This window comes from Hermetia illucens, chromosome 6 (genome assembly GCF_905115235.1).
Source record: "Hermetia illucens chromosome 6, iHerIll2.2.curated.20191125, whole genome shotgun sequence".
NCBI lineage: Eukaryota > Metazoa > Arthropoda > Insecta > Diptera > Stratiomyidae > Hermetia > Hermetia illucens.
In genome coordinates this window covers 19877189-19890544 of record NC_051854.1, presented here as the reverse complement: position 1 = coordinate 19890544, position 13356 = coordinate 19877189, and the positions used below count along the sequence as shown (strand labels likewise).

The window sequence follows — 13356 nt, the reverse complement described above, 5'->3', positions numbered from 1 at the left end:
AGTGGTGCTTGAAATTCCGTTTAACGGTAACCGAGACAAAACGAAGAGTTTACTCTATTAAAACGTGCCGCTCAGCACCATAAAGGCTCTCCTTACCACGCCTAGTCGTTCGGACACCTCTCCGCCATTTTATCTCTCCAACAAAGAATCAGCCTTACTTATTGGTCTCACCATGTATGCTCACCCTCGCTTCATTACTCAATAAACTTCTTGGCATATATCTCATCCTGACATCCTGATAGTACGCTCTCCCATCACTTTCCTTAGGCTCTAAACGACTTGTCTTTTGTTTGTTGTCCTGATGGTTACGGCCTTGCAAGCGATTGCAGTCCATAAACCGCTGCAGCTACCAAATTGTCCGGTTAGACTCAAAGGTTTTTCCATCTGAATTTCTTGGAAGTGATCTCTCTTACCTTAGCTATATAAGAGGGTTCTGCATTGCTGTATATAATGGAAATAGATTGGACTGAGGAGAATAGGGTAGTATATATGTGGCAGGATCGATAGGATTTCCTTTGCGACGCGAGTTCGGACAGGAGTATCATGTGATTAAATGGCGTACGTGGCGTATGCTCCCTGTCCTAAATTGTGACGAAGCTGGATAAGTTTGAATGTTCATTTTTTTATAATGCTGTGATCTTCTTTTACTGCAAGATAGGCCATATTGTCCTGTCAAACCAGTCGTTAGCATATTTCTGGAGCGTTTTGGAGTATGAGGAGTGAAGAAGAGTGAAAAAGTAAGGTTCCCATTTTTATCAATAAGAAGGACCCTCAGCGAGGAAACCTGACTTTCATCGAGATTCTCATTATAGATTTCGCTTCAAGGGACGGAAATTAATTATTAAGATAAAGACGATGAATGCTCACCAGGGATAGGTTGTCCGCCAAAGGTCACTATAGACGCTTAACAATCACCAACAATCCTCTCTTAAGTCGAGTTGTTGCTACCCGAATCGCAAACAATTTTTTCTTCCTCCAGCACGAAATATTGGTTGTGTAGCTGACAAATATTTTCCCTTCTCTACCCCTGATTTTCTTCCTTCAACATGTTCCCTTCATTTGGAGCTATTTTTAATTTCCTTATATGCAGAAAACCCCGCCGCGACTATGTTGTATTGTAACACCAACGTTATGTCACCCACGAAAGATACTTTTGAAATATGATAACCTGCTCTACGGCGTTATTTTGTTCTCACTTCTTTTATGCAATAAGCATTACACAGAATTTCTGCCGCTATTGTTGACGGAACTTTTGAAAATACAAAGCGAGCAGAATATTCCAGCTTCGCCTCTTCCAGAGAGTGTATTCTGTCTGGCGCTAATATAGAAGTGACCAAAGTATCCTTTCCGAGTGTAGTCTTTAGCAGGCTACCCTACATTGTTGACACTCACCGTAAAGTATCTCATCCGTGTTATTTCTGGCGAAAGGTTCCAAATACTTAATGAAGTGTGAATAGATACTGAATCGTGGTGCAAAGCTCCTGAATTATTTCGTCAAAAATTCATTTACTAAATTCGCATTATTTCACACGGAGAGCATTGAACATGTAAGTGATACTCCTTACTGACCCCTTGGTTTTGTGACAAGAACTTATGGTCCAAAATATTGTTAAAATCTAAGGAGACATTGACCTTAACCTTACCATTCAACCCCAGTACCCAGACGTTTATCGATTTTCCGAATGACTCCATTGGTACAATTTAATGTTTCTGTTGACGTTCTGTTAATAAAACCTTGCTTTATCACCCGTTATGGCAGCGTGAGCGACTTTCATTCCTCATTGTTTGTACTGAAACTCAATATATACATTCTTCGACCCGTTTTCAATATCGGTGATGCTACTGAAATACATCCGAACAGTTGTTAGTTGACATTTGAAGTAATTTCATCTGTCAGCGTCACAAAGAATGGTACCTTAGAAAGCAATAGGAGCCAACGACATCGCAGCTGAGTTCTGGAAACGAAGGGACACCCAACGTCTAACGCACTATACATATGTGTATCCTGATGATTTTTCCTGGCGTTTCATAACGCTGATCTTGAACAGGTTGTCCAAAGGCGGAATACATAGTGATGCAGCGCACGGTCATTTATCTGCGCTGATGAGATCTCACTAACTTAGGATAAATTTGAATATCGAAGTCGATGGGGAACGAGGCAAAGGCCAACCGAAACGACGATGACTTGATGTGTTAGATAGGAATTTCGCAGCCTATCGACTTTACCCGGACCAAGTCTATGGCCGAGAAAAATGGCGAATTTGATCAAAATGAGCCGATGCCGCTACTGAATTGGAAAAAGGCTAATGGCGCGTTTGATCTTCAAGGTGCTTGAGAATAAAAAGGGTGGGGAGCAATCGAAGCATACCACTAACTAGCAACGTTATTCACACTGCTGCATCTCGAATTCCTTTCACATCATTTCAGCGAATTTGTCATGCAGAAGTGTTTTTCTTGATTGTCTTGACCATCAATGATACGGAAAATGTTTTTAGTTTTGAGTTTAAGTACGACAATGTGGAGCGAAGGCAGGTGGTTTGTTTCTTTTTTCCTGCCTACTTAGTTATTTTTTTGTCACTATCCGCAAGAAGTAATCGGCTTGTTTCGTTGAATATTGGTTTAGAAGGTGTTGTACAGCTTTCCTAAGAGCCTTTTCGCAACATATAATTTTGACTTATCACGCGGAGATTAACGTTCTTTACATTTCGATAATTCCCACTTTGGACTGCTTTTTTCGTTGACTAGACGTTCAATATGGGTTGGAGGTGCTTTCAAATTTGGTGTGGATGTTAAAAATGCCCCAATTCGGAGTGAGTTGGTATCGGAGTTGCATAGGTAGCCTCTTCTGCGGAATCGTACTGGATATTTGAATAACTTCTAGTAGAGGTTTTTCAGCTGGAAATCGCACGAAGTATTCCCGTCATCTGTCCGCCGCGCTTCAATGATGAGTAAACTATTCTCATAATTAACGCAGCAGAATAGCCCTCGTACTAGCTATCCACAAGTCGATACAGATCTTTCATACCACCCCAAATATCCAGCTTGTCGTAAGCATTTTTGTAGTGGGTTGCTCGGATAACAACTCTAGGTTTCTTCGCTTTTCGATACGGACTCTTTTCAATGTGTCAATTTGTTGCCTCTCTCGGATCTTTAGCCAAAAATCTTGGTTAACGAAATACTTAAGAAACTTGATAACTTCGAGCATTGCGTTAGGCCGCCTTGTGGGTAATTGTCGTCAGTCACGTACGTCATTTCACGGAGCAGGCCAGTGTGTTCCGCCCTTTTGCCGACATGTCTGCTGCGATGATGGTATGATCCTCTGAAGGCACGTTACAAGTCTTTGCGTCGAGCACTTATGGTGCATATACGGTAAAGAGATAAGTCATGCGATTAGTTGAGACAAAATAGTAAGCTCCACTCACCACACACAACAATTGCTCGGTTTTTTTTTTAAATTGTGGAAATTCTCAAAGTTTTCATAAGAGGTGGAACTTCTCCAAAGATTAATCCCAAAGTTATGTTCCCTGACTTTTATTCATTAAAATTCTCTCTCGATATGCTACGGCTCAGAGTTTTCCTATCCAGTAGTTTCCTTTTCATATTTCAGGTCCGTATTGTAAAGTATTTATAGAATGTTGTCAATTTCAGTACCTTGTTTGGTTTTGCTGTGGAATTGACTCTTCCTCAAATGCTTTAGTCCTATAGCAGTTTGTCCTTTGTGATAGTAAGTCATTGCGCTTAACTCTCCTCTGCTCCTCGCTCCCATGACGTAAATATTGACTTCATGATCTATTTACAAATTAATAGCTTGTTGCCAATGATGAGTTGGGAATTCCTCCCTAACAACCAGTAGATCTGTTTTTGTCTGCCATCTGACATTTCCTCCTTTTAGAGTGCGTTTTTCTTAATTGAACTGTCATACTTTCCTCGTCTTGTCTACAGTTCCTTGTTTTGTATTGGTTTTTCAATCATATTCGTGATACGGTGTATCCACTGAACTGTGGAATGATTTAGAACGAGATTCCGTGGACCACAAATGTGGAGGAAAGTTCCTTCTCAATTGATCCGCCCCGACATCAACTGGATGCGAACTTAGGACCACAACCCTCAAACAAAGTAAAACAAAGTTGGTGAGCTGAAATAAGGTTTGGACTCATAATGATTAGCTAAAGTTCTTAGGATGTGGCTTCTCTGGCGTAGTAGGGAGTAGCAATATTGGCCCATACCAATTCATATTACTTACATATTTCCCTCATTTAGGAATCAATATAACTTCGCCCACTTTCCATTGTCGAGGAGCGTATGTTAACCTGAACGCTGCGTTCATTATTTGTAGCAACTTGATTAGGCCCATTTCTAGTAATTGTTTGAATATCCTCCCTGCAATGATTTCGTAGTCAAGAGCTTTGCTTTACTTTGTTACCTCGGCTCATTCAGTTTTGCACACCGAATTAAGTAATGATCAGCTTTTTGGAGTGGGGTTAGGCTTATAGACGCTCGAGTTTTTTTTTTGTGCTTTCAGATTGGTAACACATCTGCCAAAAGACTCATCCTTGGGTTTGCTAAATAAGGTTATTAAAATTTCAGACAAGAAGCTTAAGACTATTTCTCCTTCCGGTGTACGACACCTTTCGTAGAATTTTCGAGTTTCATTGACTTCCTCAGGACAGCCAGAATATTTCTTATTTAGTCCAAAATGAGTGTAAGCGATTTTCGAAGCTGCCTCTTGTATTTTTATTGTAAGCTATTCGATTTTTTCCTCAAACGTGTTTAGTTTCTTGAGTGTACTTTCTTGCTGACTAACACTAAAACAGTCGGTCTGTATTGTGGTTTACCTCAGGAATTGAAATTAAAATTTTGTGCCTTTTCTGATATATAATAACGCTCTGCCTTTAGATGTTGTTAACTTCGATCCCCGAAACCACGTTTCCGATTAAAGATGCCTCTTAAAATGCAAGAGCTTCTAAAAAGCTTAAGGAGTCGAGCGAAGTTTCCCTGTTTCAAAGTGACCAGTATACTGACGAAGTCTTCACTTCACAGACTTGTTTCTGGAACCACTTATTCCCTTCATCAGTGCTAGCAAGTCCTCAAGTCAAGTTAAGTCTCTCTTAAATCTTTTGTTACTATCGTCATATTTTTGTTTATTCTCGGAGAAGTTAATTTTGACACTTTAAAGGCCAAACTAGAGGAGCTTATAGCCATTATTATCGCGTTCATATTCTAAATCGCAGCTCTTGGTACACCACCATTGAGTTTCTTGCTGAGTGCCGATATCGCTACGGCTCTTCCGAATGACTTCAGCCTTTCCAGTGAGCGAACTTATATTTAGCATGGAGGAACAGATGTGTGAAACCTTAACCTATCCTGCCGTATTAAATGTTTTGGCAATCATTGAAAACCATTTTTTTCAATTTCCAGCTTTCTTATCAGTTTTTGATGTTATGTGAAATTGAAGATGTTCATTAGCTCGAGAGATAGAGGAGGTCTAGCTATTTAGTAATCAAATTTGTTCTCCTAACATTTTTGGGAGAGTCGATGCTTGGTTCCCAAGATGGTCGAGTGGGCCGTCCCAAGAGCGCTCGACGCAGAACAGTAGAGGAGGAATGCTGCTTTTTTGGAAAATCTTGGTAAGAGCTGAAGCGCATTTCAACGAATTACGAGTGATGGCGCGTGGGTGGGATTGACGCGCAATACTCACCAAGTGGTAAACGGCATCCATTTATATACCTTCTCCGAATTTCGAAACTTTGGATGACTTCATTGATTTTTTGAATCCTTCTCTAAACGCAGCATGCATTTTTCCATATGATGTGGCCTTTTCATGATTGGGTCTATAATGTTCCATAACTAGGTCACTCTTCTCTCATACTAAAAGTGATTTTCCTAGCCTGCGGTCTATGGGCTGAAAGTTTATTTGTATATTTGATAGTTTAGATTCTAACTTTTTAAAGTGACGTTTAAACTAACCAGTATCCTTTTTTATTTGCAGGTAGGCGTTCAACCCAATGCAATCACTCAAAGTGTTGTGTAAGTAAATTATCGTTTACAAATTATATTAATCAACACATCTGCAGGTCAATTTCTTCCGACGTGAAACAAAAATCAGAGAATATTTAATAAAAACACTCAAATTTGATACATGACATATGGGGTCCAATTTCTGCTTCTGTTTCAAAACGTTAACTTTCCTAGAGCCTAGTCCAATTCAGTTCATTTGCTGGTGATAGGAAAACCAGACATCGGATTTTGTTTGATCATAAATCGGACTTTATATGACCCAGTTTTGACGACAATAATTTGATACCTCATAACAAAGTATGTACGAGTAGGTCCGAGAAAGTTACTATTCAATTTGCAGCTGGGCTGTACACATTTACACCCTCTTTTTGTCGATAGCCATTACGTTAATTGTGTTTATGGAATGCATGGTGATATCTCAAATTTCTCTCTTTACAAAGCACGAGCTTTATAATAATCGCTGCAGTTTCGCCCTCACTACCAATTGCGTATTGGGCAAGTTCTAGGGTTGTTGAACATTCAATAAGTTCAGATTCTGTTAGAGTATTTAAATATTTTCTGACTTGTTTTAAGTCCTCTGTTGTCCATTGTTCCAGAACTTCTGTTCACCATCTGTACTTGTATCTTCTTATTACATCCTCATACGTGCTCATATCAAAAGAAAAGCCATTGATTGCACTACAGAACCTAAAATGGGTATCTTCCTTCATCTTGGCTGCATGCTCATAATTTTCCTAGATACAATACAATGTATGAAGTGCGCTCCATATCTAAATGCTGGCCCCTCTGGACCAATTCAGAGCAATTTGTTGTTTGCTCTCCAACGATCTAACGGTTAGGTAATTAGATTTCGTATGTGCAATTAGAGATGGTTAGCGTCATCGTCGCGGAAAACATTTATATTCAATACACTAGCCATGGACTGCTGCACAGTCCACACATATAACAGCCTTGAATCTATCTGATCCAATTTACCTGTGACAGCTTGGGCCTTTTTTCGTACCAGATATTTACGCTACGATTGTAGTTCTTCTTAGGGCAATGGAAGAGTTGCCGAGGTTTTGCATCCAACGTAATGAACTAGATAATTTGTTATGGCTTCCATGGTCCGTTTTATTTTGGCAGAGGTTCATACTTACTTACTTACCCACATGTGTTGTGTATGCTACTAACGTGTATATGCGGAATGAAATTAAATTGAACTGAAAGTATCTGAGTGAGTTCAAACTTAGCTGCAAACATGGGTTATGTTGGCGGAATAAAAATCACGGTGAAGTGGTAATTTTACAGTTCCAGATAAATTTCATTTTTAAACGAAATAAATTTATTTCTGGTTCAGTGTTTATTATGTGGGTAGCAGTTGAATTGTAATTTGCTTTGAAAAATTACATATGTTGTTATGTAATTGCTTTGCACATTCGCTTTGTCAGGAGAAATACCATTATTGAAATATGCTCATTTTAGAAATGGAGGTGTGTATTTTTCAAATATGATTTTTGGAATATCAATGTAATAGGAATTGCATTAAAACTTTATTTGGTAATCATTTGAGCAATATTTGATTCTGTTGACCTAACTTAGTCTCTGGATTTTGAATTAAGGGAGCAGGAATATATTAATCATTAAAATCATCCAGTTTGAAGTCCTGTCAGCTCACGTCTACAATACTCCTCGGAGAATGCACTCTTCTTAGTTAGCGATGTTGACCATTCCGTTGTTAAAATCAGAAGAAGTTTTTCTGATGGTACAAACGCTGGGCCTGCCTTTTAGTGGAGCTAGAAGTTGCTTTCATTCCATATTCTTTGCTGCGGCGGTCTGGCATGCCAATATCCAACCTGTCCATTGTCAATTAAGTGAACTGAACTATCCAATCGAATCAGAAATGTGGCGATTTGTAATTTTGCAATTTCGGAGTCACCAGCTGTAACAGCTGTAGGTCATCCACTAACGCTTGCTTGAAAATCCTCCTACTTTCCCTAGACCAGGGGCGTCAGTGATGTTGACGTTAGACGTGTGGATTTTGCAGCAAAGACGTTTGCCCAGTCAGAGAGATTGTTGGTTGGATGCAATGTGAATGACCACTCTCCCCAATAGTGGTGTGAATGCGAGCATTAATCCCCCATTTACTCCGATATAATTGGGTGACATATGTTGCTCGGATGCAAAAGTTAGCCTGTTACGCTTCCCATTCTGAGTGCTTGTGCTTGTGAATTCGAATGAATGAATATGTGAATGATGAGATGCTGAAGAAACTCCCACAGAGGGCTCCGAAGCATGCCACGTGGTGGACGAATGCTTACTGCACAGTGTTGCTAAGCCCTGTGTTTATGTGGGGCAACTTAGAATCGCTTGCGGGCGAGGTGCTTCGTCATATAAACAGTTGTTGAGTTGCCAGAGAAGGATAGAAGTGGCCATTGGGCGTACAAGATCTTATATCTTCTTCCGATCTTTCGTAAGATCCTGGAGAGGATTACTGTCTAGCGACAGCAGATGAAAATATCCCATCTGTCGTCAGGCCTTAATACATGCGAAAAACTTTGTTGCCAGTTGTGCAAACAAGTACTTCCTTGGAATCTTTATAGATTTCAAAGGTGTATTTAACTGCCTAAGTTGATTATCTGTGTTGTCGAAACTTCGTGAGTGACAGGCTGCCAGGAACTAAGACATCCCTCCAAGGCGTCAATAAGCGCGTATGGATTAATTTGGCTGACTACAGGGATCATGGGACGCGAATGATCTCCTCATCCTTGTTTGGGGGAACAGTCGAGTTGACCCCAAGCAGGGGGGAAATCAGTACATGTATCTCGTCTAAGCGTCTTTGAAAGTCGGTGTCGCGGTCTCAATGGGAAAGACTATGGCGATGTTGCTGAAAGGCAACCTTCCTCATCCGCAGTTAAATTGTACGGAGCAAATTTAAAATACCAGCGGAAAGTAATATACTTAAGAGTCACAATTGGCAGCGTTTAACCAAGTTGGTATATATGTGAGGCGTGTCATGAAGTGTAAATAGGATCTAAGCAGGAGAACTGCTTAATCCTTATATCTTCCTTGCATGCTCTACGTGCGGGTGCTCTCTGTCGTACGAGTTTGCCATGACCATGTAGGGGAGAAAACTGTTCTACACCTGTCAGCGACAGCCATTGTTGTCGTGTCGCACGCTTTCTACCGACGAGATGCAGGTATTATTGGATGTTCCTCTTCTTGATCTAGACGTGGATAAGCGTGTCATGGTCTACAGAATTAGGAGGAGCCTTCCTTTCCTGCGAAACGGTTAGGACCGCCTTCGGTCAAAAGGTTGTTAGATGAAATTTTGTTGTTGGTTGCCCTCTTGTTAGGTAAGATTGTAATATGTAAGCGGCGACTCAGTTGCAACGTATCTGGTAAATTTCGGTCCACAGATGAGCATGTTATGAGTGTGTTTGCCAGAGGAATTTCTGTCAAAACTTGGTTTCTTTCTAACGGCGCATGGTAGCTTGGATGAATTTCTTCCTTGCGGAATCTTGTCTCCAATCAGGTTTCACGTCCTCTGCACCTATCCAGCGTACTGTAACATTTGCAATTCGGACCACATAGGCGTTCAGATAGTGAACAGTATCTTTGATTTTAGGTAGTGCTTTGTTAACATTGGTACGCTTCGTTGTCCTAATGCATACACGCTCATAGCCTTTCTACGAAGAAGGGAATTCCTGTACGTTACTTCATCTGCAATATGAAGAGCAATTGCCCATAGTGACCATGGTGGGCCAGCTTCTTGTGTTTTGTGTGTTATCTTGTAACATGCTATGTATTTTATTGCCTGCAGAGCGGCTGTTGACTGGTGGAAAGGTTTCATTGCGATCTTCCGGATTGGGATGGTTCCCGTTGGCAGTGTCAGAGTGTCGGATTGTACTCGAGGAGGGCGATCAGACCCCCATCTTCAAATGACCCATCTAGGGTGATTCTTGTTACGATGCATGACCGGAAGTTATCTGGTTCAATGGAAATCGAGATGGCCCTCTAATTGCATAGGATAATTCCTAGGGGAAGTCCTCTTGGCTTGATTATTTTCAGTTGATCTCCTTGTGGGAGTTTCATGTTGCTTATGATCAAATCCGAGCGTGGATGTGCGCTGAAAACTCGAGCGCTGTACTCTACTCGCAACTACTGGGATGAAGCCTACACTCAGTATAAACCAGTTAGGTGGTGCTAGCTACAGTCAGCCTCTGATTGTGGTCTCTAAATCAATCGGTGTCCATCCCTACATGAAAGGTGTCGGTGTACGTTAAACCCACAGGACCTTCATATATTCCCAAGACGATCGCGTGATATCTATTGTAAGGAACCAGATAATCGTATATTGTGGAGAACCAGTAGTGCGGGTTACCATGGAAAACGTATTCTTTCTCGGATATTTCAATATTTTCTGTTAGTTTAAAATAATGGTGGTCACTTTAATTTTCCTCTCAATGTCTGCAATACCTATGTTACGCCTCCCACGAGAACGCTGGAGTAAGTTTGTACATCTCGCAATCGATCTTCCGTACCTATTCCAGCTTCGAATAAAATTTCGGAATTGTATGGCTGGCTTTGCTAGAAACCGCCAGAAGCTCTTTTCGGACTAATTGTATCGTCGCCCCGCTGTGCTGTTGACTACCTTATGCTGACTTCCTTGCTGCTACGAAATGAAAATCCACTCAAAGTATTCTCCGCTTGGCGAAAAAAGCGAAGGAGGATGGGAGATTAGACTAGAAACTTGCAATTCGCGAACTTCCTTTACCTCGGACACGGCTACCATGCTTCGGTTCAGACCAGGGTTCTGAAGTTAAGCGATGTAATAACATGAAACTTTGGAGAGCCTGTGTGCTTTTATGCACTGCGAACCCTGCTGGAAGTAAGTATAAATCCAGAGTCAGAATTATCCTTTCCTTAGTATAAATCCAGAGTCAGATTATCCTTACCACATCCACTAGCCGTCGATACTAAACAGAATATTAACTGCGAAATTGTAATTCAGGATGAGCAACATTTCGGTAGTGCAGCGTTATGCATAAAAGGAAATTTCCTATGCAGGAGAAAAGGAGGCTTTCTATGAGCAACCCAATACAGTCCAGGGAAAACAAGGTTGCATTATGATCGTGATGTGTAATCTGGATGCCAAGTTGACTTTGACAGCACCACGCTCGAAAGTATAATGAGAAAACACGGCTTTGGTGACCGGAAAATATGTGGAATTTGGCGTGCTCTTCCTTCCGGTGTGAGTTGTTGACCACGTCCTGAAGCTGTATCATAAAATCTGACTAAACTCGAATACTTAAAATTAGATCGACGAGCGTAATGAATTCAAGGCTCTTATTGCCGTTGCAAGTGGAATCGAACGTGATTGGCTAAATCTCCGGTACCATAACAAATGTCGAGAAGTACAGACTGCACCGTGATAGAAGGGAATTTGTTATTGAGCTGGTCAGGAGGGCAGAAGCTGCCGCAAATAACAGGGATTTCGCTACCGTATACCGTACAACTTGGAAGCAGTCGCATGATTTTCGATGCTCTTGTGAGGGCTAGTCACAGGACGATACGGATACGGACTGCTTCTTCCAAAAGAAATTAAATCTTCTTGACCATTAATAGGCTTAACTGGTGCAAGGGCACTGCGATTGACGGTCTTCCTGCTGAATAGTCCACCGTTGCTACTACCATCAGAGTTGTCCCTTCTCTTCGTGGGTTAATCTGAGAATCTGAGATCTTCCTCAATGAGTGGAAGAACATTCAGAAGAAAGTCACTCGCCTTAAGTGTGACTATTGGAGGGGCATTTGCGTATTGGGAACGTCGCAAAGATAATAGCTTAAATGGTCTTCAAGCGGTGTAAGTGAGCAAGACTTTGGCAGAACTTACAAATTGAAGAATTCAAATCTCGGTTTTTCCTTTGAGCCGCAAATGTTCATTTGAGCATGATATTTTACGGAACTAAGGAATGGAAACCAGTGCAGATTTGTGGTGAACAGATCAGGGTATGTTGACTTTAGGTGTCTGAAAGCTTTACTTCAAAAAGAGATGCATATTAGTTAGGTTCACTATTCAACAGATATCATATCATTTTCATCCCCTTCTTGAGGCGAATTGAAAATAAATTGATTTAGCTTAAAAAGAAGGGGAAAATGAAAGTAGCAAAAATAGAATAGATTTGCTGGGACGAGGAACAGGAGTAGGAGAGGGAATGAGCTATGTGGCGTATTTAATTTGAGATGATCATCGCGATTACTCGCTGTAGTTATTGTACACCACCTAATTTTTTCGTGAGATATCTGATCAACTTATGCATAGTACAGATATTGCAGACCAAAAAGGTTTGTTTGCTCATTACGTTCTGTTCACTGTCGCCAATATCTTCTTTTAAAGTATATTAATTCCTGTTCGCTTCACCTTCGTTATCTTTCATCAAATCCGCATTTTTTTAAGAAGAATAAATTTTGCCCCTTCCAAATCTATCCTTTCAACATTTTCGCAGACGTTCTCAATTTTATAACCCACGTTAAGCCGCATTTATAATAAACCTGGATGTTTTATGAAGTCCCTTATCTCCCTGTATTGCGCTGGTGTATCTGGGCCTCGAGAAATACTTCTCTTCTGATAGCACATAATCAAGTTCAATCACAAGATATTACACTACCGTACACATACGTTAGTAGTCCTACTATTCCAGGTATCTTTCATCACATTATATTTGTTCGAACACGAAATGGAAAACATAAATTTACGCTTCTTAGTATAATTTCTTCAGAAAGTAGGTTCCTAAATCTAACAGAACACCTTCCCATTTATGCCACTTAACAATCTCAAATTCACTAACTTCTCTGGAAAATTTAACCCAAACTCCAATGAAAATGGTACACTAGAATAAAAGAGATACAAATCTAGTTCCAGGCCATCTATTTATCTCTAATTCACAATAATAACTCTCAGTCATTTTCACTTCTAGCTAGAAAGTATCTGCACGAAGAAAGTGCTATAAAGTCTCCATATTTACATGACTAATTTTCAACAATATGAGAATTCATGCTATAGCACCTCAACTAGGTGTGGGTCTTCCTCCATCATCTGAATCTTACTTTGAATTTTCAGAAACGTGAAACATGCAGAAGAGGTTAGCCCGGTAGGATACATTTAGGTTAATAGCTACTGGGGAAGTATCCAAAATAACCACAACAGATAACAGATTGTCTAGAGGTAATAGTAGAAAATACAAAAGCAGCACCACTTATCATCTAGCATATTCCAGCAAGTTAGAAGAAAAAAAAAGATTATATGTTTTCACCATGCTTCAATTTTCCCGCTTCTGGCTGGCGCTTATGGCAATGAGC

General features: G+C 40.5%; 1 protein-coding gene across 3 annotated transcripts in view; it reads left to right on the top strand.

Moving 5' to 3' along the window:
• Positions 1–13356, top strand: part of LOC119659414 (integrator complex subunit 11 homolog) — a 356139-nt gene that overhangs the window by 117003 nt on the left and 225780 nt on the right. For 2 of the 3 annotated variants that reach the window (XM_038067489.1, XM_038067488.1), the window contains exon 3: positions 5990–6027. The exons of the other annotated variant lie outside the window; for it this stretch is intronic. The gene's annotated coding sequence lies outside the window, so the exon portion shown is untranslated. The remainder of the gene's footprint in view (positions 1–5989; positions 6028–13356) is intronic. 3 annotated transcript variants of the gene reach the window in all.